The sequence below is a fragment of the Corvus brachyrhynchos genome, unplaced genomic scaffold (genome assembly GCF_000691975.1).
Source record: "Corvus brachyrhynchos isolate BGI_N302 unplaced genomic scaffold, ASM69197v1 scaffold61, whole genome shotgun sequence".
Lineage (NCBI taxonomy): Eukaryota > Metazoa > Chordata > Aves > Passeriformes > Corvidae > Corvus > Corvus brachyrhynchos.
Window position 1 is genome coordinate 5324476 of NW_008236478.1, and position 6310 is coordinate 5330785.

The 6310-nt window shown below is 40.0% G+C and overlaps 1 protein-coding gene across 1 annotated transcript in view; it reads left to right on the forward strand.

The window, feature by feature from the left end:
• Window positions 1-138: 138 nt before the first annotated feature.
• IDE (insulin degrading enzyme) overlaps window positions 139-6310 on the forward strand; it is a gene marked incomplete at its 3' end in the record, with an annotated part of 57956 nt that continues 51784 nt past the window's right edge. Inside the window, exon 1 of the mRNA XM_008643808.2 lies at window positions 139-143. The remainder of the gene's footprint in view (window positions 144-6310) is intronic.

The window sequence follows — 6310 nt, forward strand, 5'->3', positions numbered from 1 at the left end:
GACTGCCGCTGATACCTACGAGTCTGAGGGCAGCCGAACTCCTCGCCTGACATCAGTCTTCAAGAGTCGTATCATCCATATAACCCTTTCTCACAGGTCAAGCCCTCCGGCCCTCCGTTCTTCTGTTCCCTCTAGCTCTCTGGGTGGCTCGCGATTTCTTTAAACATCACGACAAATAAGCGCACCTTGCTAATGCCTTGTGGCATGGAAACACTACTTGGCCCGTTTAAAAAAAGGATCAGGTTTCTATTTACACAGTGGGGCACAGCACTCAGCATTCCCCGCAGGGCACCTGCTGACCCCTCGGCCAGTGGTGCCTCAGCGCAGGTTGCCAGGCAGACACTACCCCCCAGCTGTGCATTTCTGGCCATGCCTGCAGAGCTCTGCTCTGGTCCCTCTGTGCCTTGTGCATGCTTCAACTCAGGCAGGTCTCCAGCACAAATCATCAACGTCAGTCTGAACTCCACACCTAACTTTCCACGTATTCACAGGCTGGTGTTGCCTTATCGAGTAGTGGGAAAATCCTATGGAAGAATGAAAATAAGTAAAGGCTCAGGACAAAGCACCACGGGTGTACCACATCCATCCTTTTACTTTGAAACTTAATCATGTGAACCACTTTCCCATCTATGTCACCCTGGCTTCCCTGTGAGACCTTCTTCTGAGGCACTATTAAAAGCTTTGCTAAGTGGACATCTATGACAGGACAACAGGTCTTCTGGGTAGAGGAGAAGAATCAGATGTTAGAGAAGATTCAACTGGTCTGATGTGCTTTTTTTGTTAAATCTGTACTGGCTCCTACAGACTTATACTGTCACCTACCTGTTACAGCCTACAGTGCTTTGCTGTTGTTCTAGGGCCTTTGTAATTTCTGAAATTTAGACTGCCCATCTATAATTTTGCAGGTGTCCACAGCCTTTTTTTCCCCTAAAGTTAGCTGCTTTGAATCTTATTATACTTCACTTCTCTGTGAATTCTTAAAGTTAATAGCAAATCAATCTTAACCCGTAAGGCTTGAAGTAATTTTCCTGACATGAAGCAACATCATGCTGTGCTCCTCTACCATTTATCTGAAGAGTTAGAACAATGTCAGAGCCAATCAATCTTACATTAGGCACAAAGAACAAACAGTAAACACTAAAATCACAATAACACATTTTGCTTCAGCTAAGTAAAGATTTAATGAAGGAGGAAAATAAATATAATCCATGGGAAACATATTGAGACCACCTTTATTCTTACTTGCTTTTTTGTATTCCATCTAGGCTAACAGCATAAAGTGATACTTGTACTGACAATTGTGTAGTAGCTACTGCTAGACTGAAAGTCAAATGCAGGTATGCAAATAATCTAAATATTTACCTTTTGCTCTATACTCCTTCATATGGATCATACAAACAAAGGCAGCACTGGAACACAAGAATTGTTCCAATTCCTGCTTGTTCTTTTCTAATATGAAAGCCGTATTTTTCCTCAAAATATAACATCTCTCACAGGCACAAAAGAGATCATTCAAACCTGCATTTAAACAACAAGAACTTATCTGATTACCAAATTATTATAAATTTGGCCAATAGCTACCTTTGCTGTAGCTATGATAAGTGGGAAATGTATTTCTGGTAATCAAGTTAGCTTAAAAAAGCATACAGTTTAATGGCTGCAAGTCTGTTTTACACGGTCAGTTTATAGCACAGGTTGTACATTTTCTTAGACTAGATAGAGCCTAAAGATACTAATACACTATAAACACAAACTGAGTAACAGGGAGCTAGCATTACACAAGCAATAAAAATAAGTATGAGAAAAAGGAAACAAGAATATTTAGGCCACAGTCTTAACAGTCATTGGAAGAATGACCTTTAAGAAGACAGGTACATCATCTGTGACAAATGTTTTATTTGGAAGAATAACCTTTAAGAAGACAGGTACATCATCTGTGACAAATGTTTTATTTTGTTTAAAGAGAGACAAAAACATTACAGAAAACTAAATTATATAATACACACAACAGCAAATGTAACAACTTCAGAAGAGGTTGTTAAACCCCGCATATGGATGAAGAAGGACAATTTCTAACTAAGGCTTGCAAACAAAAAGTCATTGAATTACAGTGATATTCACAGACAAAACAAACACTGTTTTCCTAGGGCTTGTATCAGATCACCTGGGGAATTGTAGGTGTGGAGGCCTGAAAAACAGTAAAATTGTTTACATGGAACATGATTACCTATGAATGAAGAAAGGTTATATAAGGTTTAATAATGGAGAGACATAATTAATACAAATTACAGAATTGGGTGAGACTTCTTCAAGGCTTAGTAATACCTGATTTGATTGCCAACATGCTGCACAATATATCAACTGTATTGAGCATGTGGAGAGTTTAATATTATTTAATACTATCAGTGACATAGTAAAAAAATTGTTGATTAATTGCATATTGATATTAAAGGAGAAATCACCTGCGCCTCAGATAAACGTAGAGCAAATTCTAGCCTTTGAACAGCCTGACCAGTTGGCCAGTAATATTCTACACCCTGTGTTGTCCACATACAGTAAGTTAAACAAGGACTTACACACACAGAGTACTGGTATATTCTCAGCTGAGGACAGGGTTCTCCTTCAGTCAAGGTTCAAGGGTAATTATGTCACTGTTGAAAAGAGATAATGCTATAAAGTAACTACCGTATTGTTAAAAATTAAGGACTCAATGCATATAACAGGATTAAAACCAGAACTGCTTTCAACTAACCAGGAAAATACACAGAATAAAAGAGTTCTTTTCTTTTTAGGCATGTGTGCCAGATCACTGTCCGACGTAGACACAGATGGTAGCACTTTTACATCTTTTTATATTAAAAAATTAACAGTAACATAGGGGGATGTATGCATTTGTGTGATTAGCTCAGAGTCAAGCTAGTAATTTTCCACACAGTTACCTATTTTCAGTTAAGGCGTGCAGCTGGATGACATCCTTTACATAACAAGAAAAGAAACAATGAATGGGAAAATTGGAACCACACAGACTTGACAGGACTGACTGAAGTCAACAGGAAATATCTCTTTGGCCTCATTATCTTTTAACTTAATTATTTTATTAATTTAATTTTATTCATTCAGAATTTTTATACTGGGAAGAGCCAATAGACAATCTTTCTTTCATATACGTCTTGTCATGAAATTGCCGCTATTTATTTTGGAGTGGAAATAACAATAATAAGTTATGCTTTATTTCCAGCCCGAGGCCAATTTGCTACAAAGCTCTATTATCTATTATACACAATTACAATTTGAATTTAGTCCAGAATTTTATCTATGTGGAAAAGACATGCTTCCATTAGAAGCCTACCAAGATTGTACTTAAGAGTTTCACACTTACTGTCTCTCAGCTTTCAGGCCATACATAAAATACAGGTTTTAGTCTAAATTATTTTTAACCTACCTACTTTGAAGATCACTTTCCCTGTACTGTACATTTATGTCACATATCCTGAAGAGGGATCTCTACACTGCTACTTCATAAGCTTTCTTCATGAGACTATTTGCATAATTTCCACACTTACTCTAAATTATACTTAGGCTCATTTGGTCTTTTAGACAACACCTGTTTTTCCACTAGGGCAGATGAAGAAGGCAGGACCAAAAGCACCAATTCTCTATGAGCAATTAAAGTTTCATAGGGAAGAAATCTTAGTTGCAGGACTAGACTGAGAAAGGAATTTCACTGAAAGTCCTCTCTACTTTTGCTAAGGGTGTCCTATTAAAAATATCTTTAAAACACTGAAGAGATATCCAAAACAGTTTATGACTGTAATTTTAGCTAGTATAAATGGACATAGAGAGGGGTCAGAGTATAACAACACAATCTGATTTGAATAAACATCAGTGTGTCCTGGTTTTGGCTGGAATAAAGCTAATTTCTTCTCTGTAGCTGTCACAGTGCTGTGTTGCGGATTCAGTATGAGAATAATGTTGGTAACGCTCTCATGTCTTGGTTGTTGCCAAGTCGTGTTTATCCTAAATCAGGGACTTTCTTGTGTCTCATGCTCTGCCAGTGAGGAGGTGCAGGGAAAAAAAGCTGGGAGGGAGCATAGCCGGGGCAGGTGACTGGAACTGGCCAAAGGGATATTCCACACCACGGAACGTCATGCCCAGAATATAAATTGGGCATTTATATTACCAGTTACCCAGAAGGGCCTGATCGGGCCTTGGAGCAGGGTCTGGCATTGGTTAGCACGTGGTGAGCAATTGTATTGTACATAACTTATCTTTTTTTTTTTTAATCAATACTATCATTATTTACTAATGTTATTATTATTATTGACTTTGTTTCAGTTATTAAAGTGTTCTTATTTAAACCGTCAAGTTTTACCTTTCATTCTCCTCCTCGTTCCACCGGGGTGGGTGGAGGGGAGGGAATGGCTGCCTGATGCTTAGTTGCCGGCTGGGGTTAAACCAGGACACACCAGTGGCTTTGAATAGCTGCTAAATAAGCTTACAATGGATAAAATAGGTGTACAGTAGGTGCGACCTCTATTGCATACCTCTGCTGCAATAGCTATGTTAAATGCATGAGGAGGTGTGATCTCTCATCACACTACAGAAACAGAAGTGCTTGTTTTAGATCCAGCTTTAGCAGACCACCAGAGCCTTGCTGGCACCGTCTACCTTGCTTCCCCAGGACTGCCCCTGTGTATACTAGGCAAGATTTACAGGAAAAGGTGGGACTTATTAGAGCAGCTAAATACATATCAGGCCAGCATTAGCTAAATATATACTACATTAGGATAACAAACTCTCTGTTCTCTCTGTCGGGACCCGAAAAAAGAGTAAATTGTCTGAAACTGTATAATTCTATAGCATTCACCCCTACATGATACAACCTCTTAATCCCCCAGGTGCTTCAGAAAGGAAGGAGACAGATTGTGAAGGGGCACTCACCCAGCAGTCCTTCTGTCAGACACCATGAGATGAGCCTCTCTGATGCACTGGCAATAGCAACAGGGTGGAATTCAGATTTAACACCTCACCATTTATCCTGTCCTCTTTCTGTCCAGCTTGGTCTTCACTTTTACATGTACTAGGAACTGGAAAAAACCCAGACTGCCTCAAACTAGAATCCCATGAGGACATTTTTTACAGGAGTTAACATACTGTGTTAAAATTAGGCACCCACACAGTTCTAAATCCAAACAGTTGATTGAGGTGAAAACTACCAAATGCCTTGCTCCAACCAGGATGAGTTAACTTGAGAGACAGTTCCATGTCTAAACTGAGGCCAGAAGCGTGGGTGTACTTGATGTAGGCACACAGGTTTTAAACTGGGTAGCTCAGGTAGGGGTAAGAGCATCTCTATAGCAGCACAGACCTCCCTGGAAACCAGCAGATGAATGTCAGTCTACCCAAATTCCCTGACAGATTTTGTTGATTCCCTGTTGATTCTGCTGACCATATGAAGCAGTGTGCTGCCACTTCTTAACAGAAATTTTAACCAAAGCTAACTAGTTTAAAGTTACTGCTGATACTTCTTCAATTCCATCTTTGGGTTCAGATATAACCTTAGTTAACTCATCTGGCCATGTCTTTCTACCTTTTTATGTCAGGAGAGTTCTGTGACTTTCCAGCTGTGAGATACCACCTTTTATAAATGGCAAGCAGTGGCAAAACCAAAATCAGGCATTAAATGTAGCACACTGTTTTTGTCTTATTTTTTTCCCCCTCATAACTCTGAAAAATAGGACACAGAAAAATAGATACACGTGAAGAAAGCATATTACCAGAACTTCAAACAGCGGGGGGATCTTTTGGGGCTGGGGGGGGATTTGTTGGTTTGTTGGTTTTTGTGGGTTTGGTTTTGTTTTTTTGGTTTTTTGGTTTTTTTGTGTTTGTTTGGTTGCTTGGGTTTTTTGGTTTTTGGGTTTTTTTGTTTGTTTTTAAATTTGTTTTAGTTTTGGTTGGGTTTTTTTTTCCTCCTAGCAAGGAATTCAAGCAACTAGCATATCCACGACTTTCCCATAAGGAAATCTACCAAGGAAAAAAAAAATCGCCTTAGAACCCCAAATCTACAGTTTTATAACAGAAGTTCAACCTTATCCAGCATTTACATCCTGCGAGGCGAGTCCTGTGTCCGGCGAGGCGGGGCCACAGAACCCCGCGGCAGGTGAGCGGCGGCCAGCGGGCTCCAAAGGGAGCTCCCGAAGGAGGGAGAGCTGCCGGAGGGTGACCTGGCCCTGGGGGACGGAGGATTTTGCCCCCCGAAATCTCTGCCTCTCAGGACGGCACTCTACCCACTGTACTCAAATTACGAGGC